Source organism: Entelurus aequoreus, linkage group LG28, assembly GCF_033978785.1.
Source record: "Entelurus aequoreus isolate RoL-2023_Sb linkage group LG28, RoL_Eaeq_v1.1, whole genome shotgun sequence".
Classification (NCBI taxonomy): domain Eukaryota; kingdom Metazoa; phylum Chordata; class Actinopteri; order Syngnathiformes; family Syngnathidae; genus Entelurus; species Entelurus aequoreus.
In genome coordinates, this window is record NC_084758.1 from 18921109 (window position 1) to 18942472 (window position 21364).

The window sequence follows — 21364 nt, forward strand, 5'->3', positions numbered from 1 at the left end:
GTTTCCAAAAACAATTTGAAATGTGGACTCGTCGGACCACAGAACACTTTTCCACTTTGTATCAGTCCATCTTAGATGAGCTCGGGCCAAGCGAAGCCGACGGCGTTTCTGGGTGTTGTTGATAAACGGTTTTCGCCTTGCGTAGAAGAGTTTTAACTTGCACTTACAGATGTAGCGACCAACTGTAGTTACTGACAGTGGGTTTCTGAAGTGTTCCTGAACCCATGTGGTGATATCCTTTACACACTGATGTCGCTTGTTGATGCAGTACAGCCTGAGGGATCGAAGGTCACGGGCTTAGCTGCTTACGTGCAGTGATTTCTCCAGATTCTCTGAACCCTTTGATGATATTACGGACCGTAGATGGTGAAATCCCTAAATTCCTTGCAATAGCTGGTTGAGAAAGGTTTTTCTTAAACTGTTCAACAATTTGCTCACGCATTTGTTGACAAAGTGGTGACCCTCACCCCATCCTTGTTTGTGAATGACTGAGCATTTCATGGAATCTACTTTTATACCCAATCATGGCACCCACCTGTTCCCAAATTGCCTGTTCACCTGTGGAATGTTCCAAATAAGTGTTTGATGAGCATTCCTCAACTTTATCAGTATTTATTGCCACCTTTCCCAACTTCTTTGTCATGTGTTGCTGGCATCAAATTCTAAAGTTGATGATTATTTGCAAAAAAAACAAAAGTTCATCAGTTTGAACATCAAATATGTTGTCTTTGTAGCATATTCAACTGAATATGGGTTGAAAATTATTTGCAAATCATTGTATTCCGTTTATATTTACATCTAACACAATTTCCCAACTCGTATGGAAACAGGGTTTGTAAATAAATAGATTACTGTACAGATAAATATATTGCACTTTTGCATATGCATCCACGTTTATGGATGTATGTTATATTGTCTTTTTTATTCCAGCGAGTTAATCCATTTTTGGGGGAAATTGAGGGGATTATTATGATTTGTTCAAGAGTCTTACAGCCTGAGGGAAGAAGCTGTCACAGAACCTGGAGGTTCTGCTTCGGAGACTGCTGAACCTCTTTCTAGAGTCCAGCAGTGAAAACAGTCCTTGGTGGGGGTGGGAGAGAGTCTCTGCAGATTTTCTCAGCCCTGGTCAGGCAGCGGCTTTTTGCGATCTCCTGGATAGGAGGAAGAGGAGTCCTGATGATCTGTTCCGCCGTTATTTTAAAAAGTTAAAATCCGAGGCCTGCAATGGTCAAACAAATATGTTTGTTAAACTACTAATGGGCCACCATTAGTAGTAGCACCTCTGTTTTAAATGTTATATTTTAGTCTGTCTTTTGCCTGTATTTCTCTGTGGTGTACATCCCTTTGTTTTTCAACTGTGGTTGTTTTTAAAGGGCTTTATAAATAAAGTTGGTATGGTATAACGTTTTTAGAATTGTATCGGACATTATGACTTTTGGTATTAGTGTTCCTTTAAAAAAGGGACCCAAACACACAGATTTTTACAGCTAATAATTTATACACACATACACATTGGCCCCCCAAGACACATTTTTTTCTCTCAATGTGGCCCCCGAGTCAAAATAATTGCCCAGCTCTGGATTAGACTGAGCAGGTGTACTAATGATGTGATGTGTTGTCCAATAGAAGGTCAGTTAAGTAGCAGCATGGGTTAAAGCAGTGTTTTTCAACCACTAGCATACAGTCTGGTGTGCCGTGGGAGATTATGTAATTTCACCTAATGGGGTAAAAATATGTTTTGCAAACCAGTAATTATAATCCGCAAATGTGCCGTTGTTGAGTGTCTGTGCTGTTTAGAGCTCGGCAGAGTAACCGTGTAATACTTTTCCATATCAGTAGGTGGCAGCAGGTAGCTAATTGCTTTGTAGATGTCGGGAACATGGTTTGTTGTGATCACAATATGCGGGAGGCAGCGTGCAGGCTAAAAGGTTAAAAAAACAAAAGGCATTGAAGCTTAAGGATGGCTATGCAAAACGAAGCTAAAACTGAACTGGCGGCAAAGTAAATGTAAACAGAATGCTGGACGACAGCAAAGACTTACGGAGTGTGGAGCAGACGGCGTCCACAAAGTACATCCGTACACGACATGACAATCAACAATGTCCCCACAAAGAAGGAAAGCGTCCGGACAACTTTAATAGTCTTGATTGCGAACCATTCTCCCGAATTTCTCCCGATTTCCACCCGGACAACAATATTGGGGGCGTGCCTTAAAGGCACTGCCTTTAACGTCCTCTACAACCTGTCGTCACGTCCGCTTTTCCTCCATACAAACAGCGTACCGGCCAAAACACATAATATATGCAGCTTTTACACACACATGAGTGAATGAAATCCATACTTGGTCAACAGCCATACAGGTCACACTGAGGGTGACCGTATAAACAACTAACACTGTTACAAATATGCGCCACACTGTGAACCCACATCAAACAAGAATGACAAACACATTTCGGGAGAACATCCGCACCGTAACACAACATAAACACAACAGAACAAATACCCAGAACCCCTTGCAGCACTAACTCTTCCGGGACGCTGCAATATACACCCCCGCTACCACCAAACCCCCGCAAAACGAAACTAAAACTGAACTGGCTGCAAAGTAAATGTAAACAGAATGCTGGACGACAGCAAAGACTTGCAGCGTGTGGAGCAGACGGCGTCCACAAAGTACATCCGTACATGACAATCAACAATGTCCGCACAAAGAAGGATAGCGTTCCGCACAACTTAAATAGTCTTGATTGCGAAAACAAAGCAGGTGCGGGGAATAGCATTCAAGGAAGACATGAAACTGCTACAGGAAAACACCAACAAAAGAGGAAAAGCCACCAAAATAGGAGCGCAAGACAAGAACTAAAACACTACACACAGGAAAACAGCAAAAAACTCAAAATAAGTCACGGCGTGATGTGACAGGTCTTGACAGTACACCTACTTTGAGTCTGTGGAATGCTCTCCCTGACCACCTGAGGGCACCACAGACTGTGGATGCTTTTAAAAAAGTCTTAAAAGCCCTTCTTTTTAAAAAAGCCTTTTTTTTATATATGTGCATACTAGCTATAGCTATTTGGCTGTTCTAGTTTTTATTTCTATTTATTTCTTTATTATCGTTTTTTATTTATTTTATTTAAAAAAAAAAAAGTTTTAATACACTGTAGCACGTTGAGATAGTTTACTCAATATAAAGTGCTTTTTACAAATAAAATCTATTATTATTATTATTACAAGAGCTATAGTGATGCATGCTTGGTTATGGTTTGAATTCATATCCAACATTTGCGAGAACGACTTTTTGTTGTCAATATCGGCTACAGAGTTTAATTTTTTTATGTTTTCTGCTAGTTGTGTGCCTCAGAATTTTTTCAATGAAAAAAATGTGCCTTGCCTCAGAAAAGGTTGTAAAACACTGGGTTAAAGCATGTCATTAGCATACTTGCCAACCCTCCCGATTTTCCCGGGGGACTCCCGAATTTTAGTGCCCCTCCCGAAAATCTCCCGGGGCAACCATTCTCCCGAATTTCTCCCGATTTCCACCCGGACAACAATATTGTGGGCGTGCCTTAAAGGCACTGTCTTTAACGTCCTCTACAACCTGTCGTCACGTCCGCTTTTCCTCCATACAAACAGCGTGCCGGCCAAAACACATAATATATGCGGCTTTTACACACACATGAGTGAATGCAAAGCATACTTGGTCAACAGCCATACAGGTCACACTGGGGGTGAACGTATAAACAACTTTACCACTGTTACAAATATGCGGCACACTGTAAACCCACACCAAACAAGAATGACAAACACATTTCGGGAGAACATCCGCACCGTAACACAACATAAACAATACCCAGAACCCCTTGCAGCACTAACTCTTCCGGGACGCTACAATATACACCCCCCGCTACCACCAAACCCCCGCAAAACGAAACTAAAACTAAACTGGCTGCAAAGTAAATGTAAACAGAATGCTGGACGACAGCAAAGACTTACAGCGCGTGGAGCAGACGGCGTCCGCAAAGTACATCCGTACGTGACATGACAATCAACAATGTCCCCACAAAGAACGATAGCGTCCGCACAACTTAAATAGTCTTGATTGCGAAAACAAAGCAGGTGCGGGGAATAGCATTCAAGGATGACATGGAACTGCTCCAGGAAAACACCAACAAAAGAGGAAAAGCCACCAAAATAGGAGCGCAAGACGAGAACTAAAACACTACACACAGGAAAACAGCAAAAAACTCAAAATAAGTCACGGCGTGATGTGACAGGTCTTGACAGTACACCTACTTTGAGTCTGTGGAATGCTCTCCCTGACCACCTGAGGGCACCACAGACTGTGGATGCTTTTAAAAAAGGCTTTATTTTTTTTAGATATGTGCATACTAGCTATAGCTATTTGGCTGTTCTAGTTTGTATTTCTATTTATTTCTTTATTATCTTTTTTTATTTTATTTTTTTTAATACACTGTAGCACGTTGAGATTGTTTACTCAATATAAAGTGCTTTTTACAAATAAATTCTATTATTACAAGAGCTATAGTGATGCATGCTTGGTTGTGGTTTCAATTCATATCCAACAATTGCGAGAACGACTTATTATTGTCAATATCGGCTGCTGAGTTTCATTTTTTTTTGTGTTTTCTGCTGGTGGTGTGCCTCCAGAATTTTTTCTATGAAAAAAAATGTGCCTTGGCTCAGAAAAGGTTGAAAAACACTGGGTTAAAGCATGTCATTAGGACTGTTCTTCTTGTCCTTTGTAGAAAATGTAACTCATTTCTCCCAGCAATGGTGTCATTGACGATATGGGTCTCGCATTGAAGCGTCCCTAAATGTATCATGGCCCTAAGAGTAGGCGGAGGCAGTTTCAGTCCAACAAAGCTGCCTCCAACATACCTATCTTGATAAATGTCCACTCCGACTAAGTTAAAAATGTGTGCTTAGCATGTGGAGCGTGTCTCCTGCACTAAAACACACCTGGACGTCCAACGTGATACTAAGCAGAGGTGGGACCAAGTCATTGCTTTGCAAGTCACAAGTAAGTCTCAAGTCGTTGCCCTCAAGTCTCGAGTCAAGTCCCGAGTCAAGACAGGCAAGTCCCGAGTCAAGTCCAAAGTCAAGACTGGAAAGTCTCAAGTCAAGTCACAAGTCCTGCATTTTGAGTTTCGAGTCCTTTCAAGTCCTTTTAACCACAGACTAATATTTTTACACAGATTGTGTATGCTTTTAAAACGTTGTATTTATTTATTAAAACAAGTGCATTTGAAATTGCAGGAAAAAAAATAGTACTGACATTGCAATTCATAATAGCACTATTAACCAGTCATTTTAATAGTGTAAACAATTTTAAACATTTAACTCATTCCTTTACAGAATAAACACATTTGCAAAAACAAGTGCAACTGTACTTAATTGTACAAAAGTGTTAACATTGTATTTCCATGGCATATTGCATTGTAACTAGTTCCACAGCAGTTTCTATTCTGTTCTTACCTTATCTCATTGATCTCATCTCATACTGTATGTGTGTTTATGTGTGTGTACACATGAAAAACATAACAAATACATGAACATAACAATGAACAGAGTTGTACTTTTTAGAGGTCAGGGCCCTATGCAATATGTACACATATTGTTAATATAGTATACATTTTAACTGACCTTTATTTGACTATGTTTGTCTTTTTGTAGGTGGCTAAAATACGCGGTGCTGCTGACCGCCGTCTAACGTTATGTTACTGTGTGTGATACATTGACTAACGTAACGTTAAGTGTAGGTACCTCATGCAACCCTGCTTAAAAAAATCACTTGATAAAAAGTATGAATAAGGTAGCAAACTGCAGTGGACGCAACATATTGCCGTGTTTCCAATGACGTTATAACCATAGACATCTTATAAGTAGACGCAGCATTGGTTGCTGTGACGCGAGCAATTTGCATCTTGAAGTGGTGATGAGGAGCCGGCGAGCAGCCTAAACTGACAGTAGACAGGTAGAAAACAAAGATGCCGGGCTTGTGTTCAGCGTTTTCCTGCTCAAATGAGCGGACTGTTGAAAATAGGAATCGGGGGATTACTTTTCACAAGTAAGATTTAACATTAATGTACTATTGGTTGTATTTTATGAAAATAACATTACCACAGAGTTGAGAAAGAGTAAAGATCTTCAATATTGGTATGTGAAAATCACAAAGAAATCTTCTGGGGGAGGATGACGCCCCTACAGGGGTTTGGTTTACAAACTTTCAGCCCCACCTAAAACAAAATTCACCAGCCGCCACTGATTATGATGCATTCTCATTTTAGGCAAAATATAAGACAATACTTTCTTAACAGTATAATTGTAACCAGGATTAAGTCTTCAAGTAACAATATTCAAATACTAACATTGTTGGGTAAAACAGCATTTGGTTTTATTCTGAATCCAGTGAAACAGATTGGTGGTTTTAGCTGATATAAAGACTTTCAGGTGTTTATATAAGTTTAAGTATTTGGCAGACGCTTTTATCCAAAGCGACATACATAAAAAATACATATATAACAATCACTGTAAACATTATCATTTAAGGGAAGAATGTAATACAAAATATCAATACAAAGTGTCAAGACAGAATAAACTCTCTGTTGCTGCAGCAACAGAGATACAGTCTATAAGATATATAGATATCCAATGTATTCATACATTGTTTATGTAGGATATACGCATGTATATATAACCTAATCATATTGTTTCTTCAACTTAAAAATAGCTGGCCCTTTTTCTCCCTCTTCTCTGGGTTTATATTCCCAGTTTTGATCTCGGACGTCTGGTCACTTATAGCATATAAGAATATTATATTACTGTTAAGCAAACCATGAATAATAAAACATGTGTCCGTTATCATAGCTACACGTATGACAAAAAAACGCGTGAAAATCAGTGGTATTCAGTGAGGTAAAATGAATTAAATGCGCTGACAGTTCATTGCTCCTGCCAAATGAATTGCACTGAGTGGAGCGGATCACCACTCCAAGATGGCGGCCCCGCGTCTCGTCTACTTACCCTTCTTTGTGCAACTTCAAATGTCGAACAAAGTTGGAAGTTGTTGCGTCTCCGTCTATAATATTCGAACTGCATGATTTGCATACGGCAATTCGTTTTTTGTTGACCAAGTCGTAGTTTTTATACCCGAGCGAAACCAACTTTGGTATAAATCTTTCTCACTGGCGCGTTGTTTGACAACTCTTGTTCATTGGTTGTCCTGCAATTTGATTGGATGAAAACAATGTAGATCTAATTTGATTGGCTGTTGTACTGAGAGCATACACGCTGACAGGCAGCACACACGCTGATAGACAGACAGACACGTACAAAATGAAAGATACGGAGCGCTCCCAAATAACTTTTTAAGCTTTAGGTTTTGGGGAAAGTAGCAAGTCATGTCAAGTCAAAAGGCTCAAGTCCAAGTGAAGTCACAAGTCATTGATGTTAAAGTCTAAGTCGAGTTGCAAGTCTCTTTACATTTTGTCAAGTCGAGTCTAAAGTCATCAAATTCATGACTCGAGTCTGACTCGAGTCCAAGTCATGTGACTCGAGTCCACACCTCTGATACTAAGATATGTCTCTTTATATCCACCATTAGTGATCCAGGACTTCAAAGATGACCTTCCCCCTGCCTAGACAGGACAGCCATTGGGACGACAAGTACGCCACCTCCAGGTGAGTGCGAGCACCGCGCTCCCTTTTCAAGAGTGCCAATTGTTTCCCGGCTGCTTTGAGGACCACACACACAAGTGATGGCTTCTCTCCACGATGGCCCATTGATGATTAAGCGAGGCCTGGTGTGTTTTCCCAGAACGCTCGCAGAGCCACAAAAGAGGGTGCAGAGTAGACGCACGACGGTGCGCAAATAAATAAAGCAAGAGCGGAACAGTCGGCGATAAAATGGCCAAATTTGGCCAGGGTAGAGGAGAACATCGTGAGTGATTATTTCCAAACTATCATTTACGGCTCTCCCGGGTCGTGTCTTTAAAAATACGAGCTCCATTTTTGTAAAAAAAAATAAAAACAAATCTCTCTTTCCTACAGCCATTTTTTTTCCATTTTCTAGAAGCATTTTTTGTACTTAACGTGCAGTTTGAGTTGAACTTTCGAATATATGCTTTTGTACAGCAGAAATGTCCGCAAAACCTGCCTTTTTAAGCATTCATTTTCGCGTCAAAATAAAAAAAATGTTTTAAATATCACTTCCCTGTTTTTTTAATGAAATATCAATAACAACACAATTAGAAATGTCCGATAATGGCTTTTTTGCCGATATTCCGATATTGTCCAACTCTTAATTACCGATTCCGATATCAACCGATACCGATATATATACAGTCGTGGAATTAACACATTATTATGCCTAATTTTGTTGTGATGCCCCGCTGGATGCATTAAACAATGTAACAAGGTTTTCCAAAATAAATCAACTCAAGTTATGGAACAAAATGCATTTATCAGCCGATAATCTTGGCAGTCTGATATTATCGGACATCTCTACTAAAAAAAAATTCTCATTTCAAAATGTTACTACAACATTTCTTGACCGATTTTTAAAAATAAAAAATAAAAATCCAGCACCAATCATGCTCATTCACAACATTCAATTTTTTTTTTTTTTTTTACCATTTTCAAAAAGATTCCCTCTTTTTCCAAATTCCCAAATTTTTATGAAATTCCTATTAAAATGAATGGGACCTTTTTTTTTTTTCAAAATTCCACAACTCCTAAATTTTTTATCTAATTTAAACCGTTTCAACTTCCAAATGGTCAGCCTGTTCAGGCTGAATATTTTTATATTTATTCTCTTTCAACAATTCTAAAAAAAAATCCTGGATTTCCTAGTTTTTAGGGACATTTTTCCCATTCAAACTGAGTTTGCCATTTTTCAAACTTCCACCATTTCCAAATTTTTTTTACCTATTCATACCATTCCAACATCAACACATTCCACTCATCCTGGACGTTCAAACTAGCACTTTCCCAAGTTCCAGTTTTCCTGGAAATTCAAACTCTTCTACATTCAAACTACAGATGTCCGATAATGACTTTTTTGCCGATATCCGATATTCCGATATTGTCCAACTCTTAATTACCGATTCCGATATCAACCAATACCGATATATACAGTCGTGGAATTAACACATTATTATGCCTAATTTTGTTGTGATGCCCCGCTGGATGCATTAAACAATGTAACAAGGTTTTCCAAAATAAATCAACTCAAGTTATGGAACAAAATGCATTTATCAGCCGATAATCTTGGCAGTCTGATATTATCGGACATCTCTACTAAAAAAAAATTCTCATTTCAAAATGTTACTACATTTCTTGACCGATTTAAAAATAAAAATCCAGCACCAATCATGCTCATTCACAACATTCAATTTTTTATTTTTTTTTACCATTTTCAAAAAGATTCCCTCTTTTTCCAAATTCCCAAATTTTTATGAAATTCCTATTAAAATGAATGGGACCTTTTTTTTTTCAAAATTCCACAACTCCTAAATTTTTTATCTAATTTAAACCGTTTCAACTTCCAAATGGTCAGCCTGTTCAGGCTGAATGTTTTTATATTTATTCTCTTTCAACAATTCTAAAAAAAAAATCCTGGATTTCCTAGTTTTTAGGGACATTTTTCCCATTCAAACTGAGTTTGCCATTTTTCAAACTTCCACCATTTCCAAATTTTTTTACCTATTCATACCATTCCAACATCAACACATTCCACTCATCCTGGACGTTCAAACTAGCACTTTCCCAAATTCCAGTTTTCCTGGAATTTCAAACTCTTCTACATTCAAACTACAGATGTCCGATAATGACTTTTTTGCCGATATCCGATATTCCGATATTGTCCAACTCTTAATTGCCGATTCCGATATCAACCAATACCGATATATACAGTCGTGGAATTAACACATTATTATGCCTAATTTTGTTGTGATGCCCCGCTGGATGCATTAAACAATGTAACAAGGTTTTCCAAAATAAATCAACTCAAGTTATGGGAAAAAATGCCAACATGGCACTGCCATATTTATTATTGAAGTCACAAAGTGCATTATTTTTTTTTAACATGCCTCAAAACAGCAGCTTGGAATTTGGGACATGCTCTCCCTGAGAGAGCATGAGGAGGTTGAGGGGGGAGGGGGTTTGGGTAGGAGTAGCGGGGGGTGTATATTGTAGCGTCCCGGAAATGTTAGTGCTGCAAGGGGTTCTGGGTATTTGTTCTGTTGTGTTTATGTTGTGTTACGGTGCGGATGTTCTCCCGAAATGTGTTTGTCATTCTTGTTTGGTGCGGGTTCACAGTGTGGCGCATATTTGTAACAGTGTTAAAGTTGTTTATACGGCTACCCTCAGTGTGACCTGAATGGCTGTTGACCAAGTATGCATGGCATTCACTTGTGTGTGTGAAAAGCCGTAGATATTATGTGATTGGACAGTGCCTTTAAGGTTTATTGGCGCTCTGTACTTCTCCCTACGTCCGTGTACACAGCGGCGTTTTAAAAAGTCATACATTTTACTTTTTGATACTGATAATTTCCGATATTACATTTTAAAGCATTTATCGACATCTCTAAACACAATCCAAACAAAATTTGCTGAACGCTTTTCTCAGCCAAAAGTAGGGCTGGGCGATATGGACGAAAAAGTATATCTCGATATATTTTTACTTAAATCTCGATATATTTTCCGGTGAAAGTATACATATAAATATATTCATTTTTGAGCGAGATTCACTGAAATTGAACTGTACTGTAAACGGTCAGTGGCACTTTTATTAACCCATTTAGTCAAGATGGGTATTAACTACTCAGTTAGAGTGGTTAGCGTGTCCGCCCTGAGATGGGTAGGTTGTGAGTCATACCAAAGACTATAAAAATGGGACCCATTACCTCCCTGCTTGGCACTCGGCATCAAGGGTTGGAATTGCTATACACCCGCCGCTACCACCAAAACCCGCCCCCCAACCCCCACTCCCCCATCTCTCGAATTCGGAGGTCTCAAAGTTGGCAAGTATGCCCGAACCCTAACCAAATAACTTTAAATTAAGTCTTTATTACTTAGAATATGTTCCCCATACTAAAGTGTTACCAAAAACATATAACTTTGTCTTGAATTAAAACATTTTTTTTTCATTTTTCACTAAAGAAGGGTTCGGTGAATGCGCATATGAAACTGGTGGGGTTCGGTACCTCCAACAAGGTTAAGAACCACTGAATTATGATCAATCAATCAATCAATCAATGTTTATTTATATAGCCCTAAATCACAAGTGTCTCAAAGGGCTGTACAAGCCACAACGACATCCTCGGTACAGAGTCCATTGATCATGATTTCTGGTTATGTTAGGCCAGCAGAGAAGGCCTTGCTGGCCCTGACGGCACACCACTGGTATTTTGGGTCATAACGCTCAGCCCTAAATAGTGAAAATAAGACCTGTGTCCTTGTGCTCCACCCCTTTGCCATGGTTCATATTCCCTCCATCTCCAGCTCCTGGTCAGGAGTTATACAGCTTGATGTCCGGCATCATCCCTTCTCTCTGCAAAGCACACACCAGGGAATCCAGCTCTGGGCCGATCACAGAACCAGCCTTACCTGTCAGCTTGTCCAGCTTGAAGGAGTCCTTCTTGAAACCCGCTTTGGTTCTCCACATCCCAGCAGTGATAAATTGTTGAGGTAGAATGCGCCCCCATGAGTGCGCTCCTCCCAGATTAATGGGCCGTGTTGGGAAGGGGAAGAGTGCAGCCGGGCGGGGAGCATAAATAAGTCTTTAAGTAGCCTGCTATGGCAGCCCTGGGCCTGCCAGGACCTTTTTGCTACCAGACGCAGACAAAACGCTTTGTGATGGGATAAAAGGGTAACGTCAGTTGTAGCACTAAGGAAAGTATTCGGAACTTTTTGCGACATGATGAGACTTGTACCACAGCACTATAGTTTGGTCCAGCAGGTGGCGCTGTCGCGACTTACTTTTATTTCCAACCATCCATCCATTTTCTACTGCGTGTCCCTTTTTATTACATGCAATAGCCAAATATATTTTTATGAATCAACTTCACAGTGCTGTATTTTGAAGTCATTTTTTCAGAATGTCTGTGGGACTTGCTGTCTCGCAGACTGTCCCTGTCCTTGCTTGGCTATGTTGGACAGGTTTACTGTCAAATGAGCTACTGAATGACCATCAGTATGGGTTCAGGAGTAATCGATCGACATCCCTAGCAATGATGGACTTTGTAGAAAATATACACTATATTGCCAAAAGTATTTGGCCACCCATCCAAATGATCAGAATCAGGTGTCCTAATCACAGGTGTATACAATCAAGCACTTAGGCATGGAGACTGTTTCTACAAACATTTGTGAAAGAATGGGCCGCTCTCAGGAGCTCAGTCATAGGATGCCACCTGTGCAACAAACCCAGTCGTGAAATTTCCTCGCTCCTAAATATTCCAAAGTCAACTGTCGGCTTTATTATAAGAAAATAGAAGAGTTTGGGAACAACAGCAACTCAGCCACCAAGTGGTAGGCCACGTAAACTGAAACGGAAATTTCAGTTTTTGGTCCGGCCCTCACTGACTTGGGACCATTGCAAAATTATGTGCGTCCCAAAGTCACCAGCCTTGGCGTCACTATAGACGGCGATTTTAAATTTGACAAACAAGTCAATGGCGTTTTAAAATCGTGTTTTTATCATCTTCGTCTTTTAGCAAAGGTAAAACCATTTTTATCTTTTAACCTTTTTGAACAAGTCGTGCATGCTTTTATTTCAAGTGGCCTGGACTACTGCAATGCACTTTATGCTGGCATTAGCCAAAAAGCTCTCTCCCGGTTGCAGTTAGTCCAGAACGCGGCAGCACGACTTTTAACAGGGGCCAGGAAACGTGAGCATATAACCCCAATTCTTCGGAGTTTGCACTGTCTCCCTGTTCATTTTAGAATTGATTTTAAATCCTTGCTGTTTGTTTTTAAAGCTTTACATGGACTGGCACCTCAGTATATCTCGGACCTCGGACTTTCTGCACAGTCAGTTACTACAGAGCTCCAAACTTCACGTGACCTTCCAATTAGCCCACGTACAGTACGCAGAGAGCTTCATAGAATGGGTTTCCATGGCCGTCAAAAGATGTAGTTCTTTGTTAAGGTTTAAGAAAGCTTTGAAAGGGGAAATAATGGAAAATTATAAAATATAGCAACGATTACTTTCATCCCATTGATTTTTTTTAACGTTGATGTTCCAGGCAATCTCATTTTCAGTGAATGTAGAGCAGTGGTTCTCATATGGGGGTACTTGAAGGTATGCCAAGGGGTACGTGAGATTTTTTTTTAAATATTCTAAAAATAGCAACAATTCAAAAATCCTTTATAAATATATTTACTGAATAATACTTCAACAAAATATGAATGTAAGTTCATAAACTGAACATCAAATCAAGTAGGCTATTCCATTCATGACCATAAAGCCAGAGTTTCTCCCATGCCATGATGGTTTGACCCTGACTAAAATGCCTGTCAAAAAGAACTGTGAAAAGAAATGCAACAATGCAATATTCAACGTTGACAGCTAGATTTTTTGTGGACATGTTCCATAAATATTGATGTTAAAAATTTATTTTTTTGTGAAGAAATGTTTAGAATCCAGATGGATCTCTATTACAATCCCCAAAGAGGGCACTTTAAGTTGATGATGTGTAGAAATCTTTATTTATTATTGAATCACTTGTTTATTTTTCAACAAGTTTTTAGTTACCGTAATTTCCGGACTATAAGCCGCACCTGACTATAAGCCGCACCAGCTAAATTTAGGGGAACATACAGATTGCTCCATATATAAGCCGCACCCGACTATAAGCCGCAGGGTTTTGATGTGTAATTACCGTAGTATATAGGGGTTCCTGCTACCACGGAGGGGATTGTCGGGACAGAGATGACTGTTTGGGAACGCAAAGCGTCCCATTTATTAACAATAAATCTTTCAATCATTCAATCAAACTTTCACATCTTTGACATGGCGAACAGCATTCGTGCAGAGTACAAATAATACAACGGTGCAAAGTAATACAAAGTGCTCACCTGTACGTTATCAAAATAACCAGCCTACCGGTATATGAAAAGTCAGTCTTTAATCATTGTGTCATCGTCTTCCTCCTGCGTACTAAAACCACCGAAATCCTCTTCGTCGGTGTCGGAGAAGAACAGGCCGTAAATAAGCCGCACCCTTGTATAAGCCGCAGGGACCAGAACGAGGGGAAAAAGTAGCGGCTTATAGTCCGGAAATTACGGTATTTGTATATCTTTTTTTTCCCAAATAGTTCAAGAAAGACCACAACAAATTAGCAATATTTTGCACTTTTATACAATTTAATAAATCAGAAACTGATGACATAGTGCTGTATTTTACTTCTTTATCTCTTTTTTTCAACCAAAAATGCTTTGCTCTGATTAGGGGGTACTTGAATTAAAAAAATGTTCACAGGGGGTATATCACTGAAAAAAGGTTGAGAACCACTGATGTAGAGGATAGGTAAATATAAGCCTTGGCTTCAGCCTATTCCTTTTTCGGTCATTCTTCTTCTTTTTTGTGTGTGTGTGTGTATGTTTGTTAATATGTATCATCTGTGCTGTTAAACTGACACAAAATGGTTAAATATATGACCGAGAAACTCATTTCACTCATTCATTCATGTCAAGGAAGCACCATTTTGAAAATGGAAAAAAACCCTGCATCCCCCAACGGTGTTTCATTGGCACAGAACAATTCAAGGTATAAGAATACGTTTAATCTCACCTTGAGAGTAAGAACCAGGTTGAGATGTTTCAGTGCAGCAGCTGCAGACAAGCTGCGGTGACTACCCACCACTGGAAAACGCGTTACGTCACTGACCCGTTCGATTTGACTCTCACAGACCCAGACTCTCCGAGCATTCCTCCGAGTGTGGAGTGAAGAAAGGTGCAGTGGAGTTAATTTAGCATTCAGAGCCCAATGAAAGGACGGCGGCGCGAACAGATGTTCTCCTAAAATGTTGGAACTGAACAACATGGTGGACACGAGTCAGCGCACTTGGTCTCTTGTCGGAATACCACCCACTGAATACCACACACACACACACACACCGGTGGTTTGAGAGTCATGTCTTCACCAATAGAGTGATAACACATGCTTATACTGTGTTCTGTGATCGCCCCCAAAGAAACTCGTTCTCAAAATGGTAAAAAATAATGTCGGAGGATGAAGGAGCTTTTGGGCGCTTCCATCGAAAAATAAATGATTGTAACCTGACCTGCTTAGAGTGTCCGCCCTGAGACTGGAAGGTCGTGAGTTCAAACCCCGGCCGAGTCATACCAAAGACTATAAAAACGGGACCCGTTACCTCCCTGTTTGACACTCAGCATCAATGGTTGGAATTGGGGGTTAAAATCACCAAAATGATTCCCGAGTGTGGCCGCCGCTGCTGCTCACTGCTCCCCTCACCTCCCAAGGGGTGAACATAGGGATGGGTCAAATGCAGAGGATAATTTCACCACACCTAGTGTGTGTGTGACTATCCTTGGGACTTTAAATTTACTTAACTGCGTCTCCATCCAGATTTTCATCAAAGTTAAAGGCCTACTGAAAGCCACTACTACCGACCACGCAGTCTGATAGTTTATATATCAATGATGAAATCTTAACATTGCAACACATGCCAATACGGCCGGGTTAACTTATAAAGTGCAATTTTAAATTTCCCGCTAAACTTCCGGTTGAAAACGTCTATGTATGATGACGTATGCGCGTGACGTCAATCGTTGAAACGAAAGTATTCGGACACATTGTATCCAATACAAAAATCTCTGTTTTCATCGCAGAATACCACAGTATTCTGGACATCTGTGTTGGTGAATCTTTTGCAATTTGTTTAATGAACAATGAAGACTGCAAAGAAGAAAGCTGTAGGTGGGATCGGTGTATTAGCGGATGGCTGCAGCAACACAACCAGGAGGACTTTGACTTGGATAGCAGACGCGCTATCCGACGCTAGCCGCCGACCGCATCGATGTTCGGGTGAAGTCCTTCGTCGCGCCGTCGATCGCTGGAACGCAGGTGAGCACGGGTGTTGATGAGCAGATGAGGGCTGGCGTAGGTGGAGCGCTAATGTTTTTATCATAGCTCTGTGAGGTCCCGTAGCTAAGTCAGCTTCAATGGCGTCGTTAGCAACAGCATTGCTAGGCTTTGACAGGTGGCACAGCATTAACCGTGTAGTTACAGGTCCAGTGTTTGGTTCGGTGTCTCCTGATAGTAGTATTGTTGATCTGCTGTCTATCCTTCCAGTCAGGGGCTTATTTCTTTTGTTTCTATCTGCATTTAAGCACAATGCTATCACGTTAGCTCCGTAGCTAAAGTGCTTCGCGGATGTATTGTCGTGGAGATAAAAGTCACTGTGAATGTCCATTTCGCGTTCTCGACTCTTATTTTCAAGAGGATATAGTATCCGAGGTGGTTTAAAATACAAATCCGTGATCCACAACCGAAAAAGGAGAAAGTGTGGAATCCAATGAACCCTTTTACCCAAGTTACGGTCAGAGCGAAAAAAGATACATCCTGCACTGCACTCTAGTCCTTCACTCTCACGTTCCTCATCCACAAATCTTTCATCCTCGCTCAAATTGAGGTAATCGTCGCTTTCTCAGTCCGAATCGCTCTCGCTGCTGGTGTAAACAATGGGGAAATGTGAGGAGCCTTTCAACCTGCGACGTCACGCTACTTTCGGTACAGGCAAGGCTTTTTTTTATCAGCGACCAAAAGTTGCGAACTTTATCGTCGATGTTCTCTACTAAATTCTTTCAGCAAAAATATGGCAATATCGCGAAATGATCAAGTATGACACATAGAATGGATCTGCTATCCCCGTTTAAATAAATACAAATATTTTCAGTAGGCCTTTAATTTGCACAACCTCTTAAAATTGATCATATATGTGCATTGTTTAACTTCTTTGCTTAATCCATTCCATCATTTAATTCCACTTACTGATATGCTAAACGTTTTAAGTGTTGTACGTGCATACAAATGTTTTAAGTTAGATTTTCCCTTAGGTTATATTTCTCCTCTTGTTGAGAAGAATTGTTGTACATTCTTGGGTAGCAGATTATAGTTTGCTTTGTGCATCATTTTAGCTGTTTGCAATTTTACCAAATCATTGAATTTCAGTATTTTTGAATCAATAAATAAGGGGTTTGTATGTTCTCTATATCCAACATTATGTATCAGTCTAATTCAGGGGTCAGCAACCCGCGGCTCTTTTGCGCCGCCCCATTTTTAAAACCGGATTGAAAAATGGTAAAAGTTGGGAAAATTATTTTTTAGTTTTAGTATGTTTTTTGTTTGAGGATAAACATGACACAAACCTTCCCAATTGTTAGAAAGCCCACTGTTTAATATGTTTAATGTGAGTATTTGTTGAACATCGTTTTGTTTGACTAATTTCAGCGGTTCTTGAACTCACCATAGTGTGGACTGTGACGCAACAGTTTGTTTACATGTAAAATCTTCCACTCCTTCTTTGTCTCATTTTGTCCACCAAAAGTTGTATACTGTGTGTGAATGCACAAAGGTGTGCTTTGTTGATGTTATTGACGTGTTGGAGTGCTAACATGCTATTTAGGCTATTTGTAGGTATATTTGAGCTCATTAAATTTCCTTTACCTTTATCCTCTGGATATAATTTACTGTTGCATGTCTGATGACACATTATCTGTAGATAGATAGATAGATAGTACTTTATTGATACCTTCAGGAGAGTTCCCTCAGGAAAATTAAAATTCCAGCAGCAGTGTGCAGAATTGAGATCGAATTTAAAAAGTAAATAATGGGGGTATAAATAGAAATAAAATGGAAAAATATTACAATAAGAATAAAAATAAAAAGCAACAATGACAATAAAAATATAACAGTAAAATAAGGATATAACAAGAGAAACTAGGAAGTAGTGGCCATGTTATGAAAAAGTATTGCACTGTTATTGTTTAGCATCCTAGTACCCCCCTGATGTATAAAGAAATTCAAATGTTAGATTTAAAGGCACGTATCAATACAATCAACCACTGATTAGCGTTAGCATCTATTGGACTGTCCACAGAAAGAAGGTAGCTATACCAATGCTAATTAAAACCAGCTATGCTTGTTATCTTGTAAAAAGATCAAAAGTACATCAAATCTTATCTTATTTTTTAGACATTAAACCTTTGTTACAGATGCCTAAGAATGTTTGAAGGTATTTTAGATACCTAAGCAACATCGCCATCACTATTCATATTTAGATAGATCGAAAAAATGGTTTAAAAAAAGCCATTAAATCTGTTGAACGTATTATTATATGCATGATTCATCTTCTGTTTGCCCAAACCGTCCCGCTTGGTGCCATCAAGTTGGAGTGAAAACACGACTCCAGCTTTTGGCAGTCAATGAAGAGTAAAGGAAGCACTTCTGAATCACTCTTCTACCAAGCGTGTCTTCACCAAAGCGTGGCGGTGGAAAGCTGAGGACCACACAGCTCTTTGTGCCGTCGGCTCGCTTAAGACGAATGAATGTGGCCAGAAACGCCAATGGTGACCTCACTCCCTCGGAGGGACAAATGTTATCTTTTCAAGAAGCCGGATTATGTCCTTTGTTCGTGCGAAAAATTGGGGTTAAGCAAACACAACAAAATTACCAGCCTGTTCAGAACATAGTTCAAGGTCACCATAGCCTCACAGACGTTTTAAAGTACGATTCAAGGTAACAACAAATTAAAAATGTATTCATTTTTTAAGTAACCTTTTAAAAGTCCTTTCAAAATAGGTTTAGTATTGAGATTGCTAGGTCGTGAGTTCAAACCCCGGCCGAGTCATACCAAAGACTATAAAAATAGTACCCATTACCCCTCTGCTTGGCACTCAGCATCAAGGGTTCTGCACCCCAAAAATCAATTCTGAATCAAACATCACCTCAGGAATTGATTTTGAATCGAGTCGTCACCCTAATATGTGATTCTGAAGACAATCGTCAACCCAAGAATCAATTCTGAATCAGATCTGCACCCCAAGAATCGAATCTGAATCGAACCACCACTTCAAGAATGGATTTTAAATCGACTCACCACCTTAATATGTGATTCTGAAGCCAATTGTCAACCCAAGAATCAATTCTGAATCAAATCTGCACCCCAAAAATCGATTCTGAATCGAATCGTCACCTCAAAAATTAATTGAGAATCTAAATTTCACGCCAAGAATCGATTCTGAATGAAATTATCCCCCCCAAAAATCGATTCTCAATGGAATCGGACCCCAGAAATAGGAAATTAATTAAAAAAATTTGGCTTATTGTTACGTTAGCCGTCCAATTACTTGTTACTAGTTACTATTACACAAAAAATGGTGATTTGTTTGATTATTGAACAAGTCAAGTTAGCCAAAGTAGAAAAAAATAACATATCGTAAAAATCCAGGTCGAATTTGGCTCATGGCTAAAACGTAGCCAATATTTCCTCAAGATGCTAACTAATTGGGGGTTAAATCACCAAAATGATTCCCGGGCGCGACCACCGCTGCTGCTCACTGCTCCCCTCACCTCCCAGGGGATGGGTCAAATGCAGAGAGTAATTACACCACACCTAGTGTGTGTGTGACTATCAGTGATACTTTAACTTTAACTTGACAATCAACAGAAATAGTAGTGGTGCCTGCCTGTGAAATGTGGGAGTTTCACCACCAGAGGGAGCCAAAAGTATGGAGATTAGCAAGAGTAGGACATTGAACGCATCATATTATATTGATTTAATTTGACGGATTGTACACAATAACTATTGACTTCCATCTAATGTTAATTACAGCATATTTGAAAAGATGTATATACTGTTTGTTACCATGTAAAATCTTTAAAAAAAGAAAACAGCTGCAAAAATTGTTCAGAACACGGCATAGTTCATGGTGACGGCCTCACAAAGGTTTCAAATAACGATTAAAGGTGACAACAAAATAGAAATGTATTCATTTTTTAAAATAATTTTTCAAAAGTCCTTTCAAAATAGGTTTTAGGTATTTCACACAAATACACCTAAAGAGACAAGCGGTAGAAAATGGATGGATGGACATTTGACAAAAAAGACTAAAAAAAGTAGTGGTACCTGCCTGGTAATGTGGGAGTTTCACCACCAGAGGGAGCCAGAGGTATTGAGATCAGCAAGAGTAGAACATTGAATGCATCATATTATATTGCAATCTATTTATTCTGACAGATTGTATACAGCGCACAATCACCATTGACTTCCATCTACTTTTAATTACAGCATATTTAAAAAAAAAGTACATACTAAATTACCATGTAAAAACTTTTTTTTTTTAAAAGAAAGTTGCAAAAATTGATAATGTAATTTTGAATAATAACACATTGTGTATAAAATCCCAAATAACAGGATCTTATATTTGGAAAAATACATTGTGTGTGTATTTTTAAGACCTCTTTAAGTATGTTGTTGACTTATTTAACAGTGCTCGTGTAAAACAACCTTAAAACCCATTATGTAACCCTGTCACAGCCTTTTAGGGATTATTACAATATATTAAAGCACCTTGTTGAGTTTGAGCATCCAAAGAAGTAAGCCTGCATTGGGTTGGAGTCAAAGGTTAGGATTTCTTATTTTTACTAGTCGCCAAACTTTCAGACATCCTAAAGCCAAGCATATAGGGCAGCAGTCGGCAACCCAAAATGTTGAAAGAGCCATATTGGACCAAAAAAAATAAAATACTATGCTGCAAAAAAAATTAAAAGCCTTATATAAGTCTTCTAATGAAGACAAAACATGATGTAAGTGTTTATATTAGCTATATTAGCCTACTATCAAAGGCTGACGCAAATCTTCGTTGACAGAAATGTTGTATTTAAATTTTATTCTACACATTTTTGCAACATTGGAAATCATTAGTAAAATGAAGGCTTCGCAGAGGATGAGATAACTTTGGGAAATGACTGGTTTAGAATGGCTAAAGGTATAGATGTGTGTGTCCAAGTTAAAGGAAATATCAGGCTGTCTTCTTTTAATGGATTTATTACAATCTTTGCAAGCAAATCAATACAATCAACAAAGCTCACCTTTGTGGATTCACGCACAGCATAAAACGTTTGGTGGACAAAATGAGCATCGGCGAAAGTTGTACATGTAAACAAACTATGATGAGTTCGAGGATCGCTGAAATGAGTAGGACAAATTGCCAAATACTCTCATCAGTGAAGCATGTTTAATATAAGCAGTGGGATTTCTAACAATTAGGAAGGTTTGTGTCATGTCTGTTCTCCTACAGAAAATATATTAAAACA

General features: G+C 39.2%; 1 protein-coding gene across 8 annotated transcripts in view; it reads left to right on the top strand.

The window, feature by feature from the left end:
• hs3st1 (heparan sulfate (glucosamine) 3-O-sulfotransferase 1) overlaps positions 1-21364 on the top strand; it is a 362702-nt gene that overhangs the window by 146885 nt on the left and 194453 nt on the right. For all 8 annotated transcript variants that reach the window (XR_009824840.1, XM_062039569.1, XM_062039571.1 and 5 more), the window contains one exon: positions 7625-7701. The gene's annotated coding sequence lies outside the window, so the exon portion shown is untranslated. The remainder of the gene's footprint in view (positions 1-7624; positions 7702-21364) is intronic.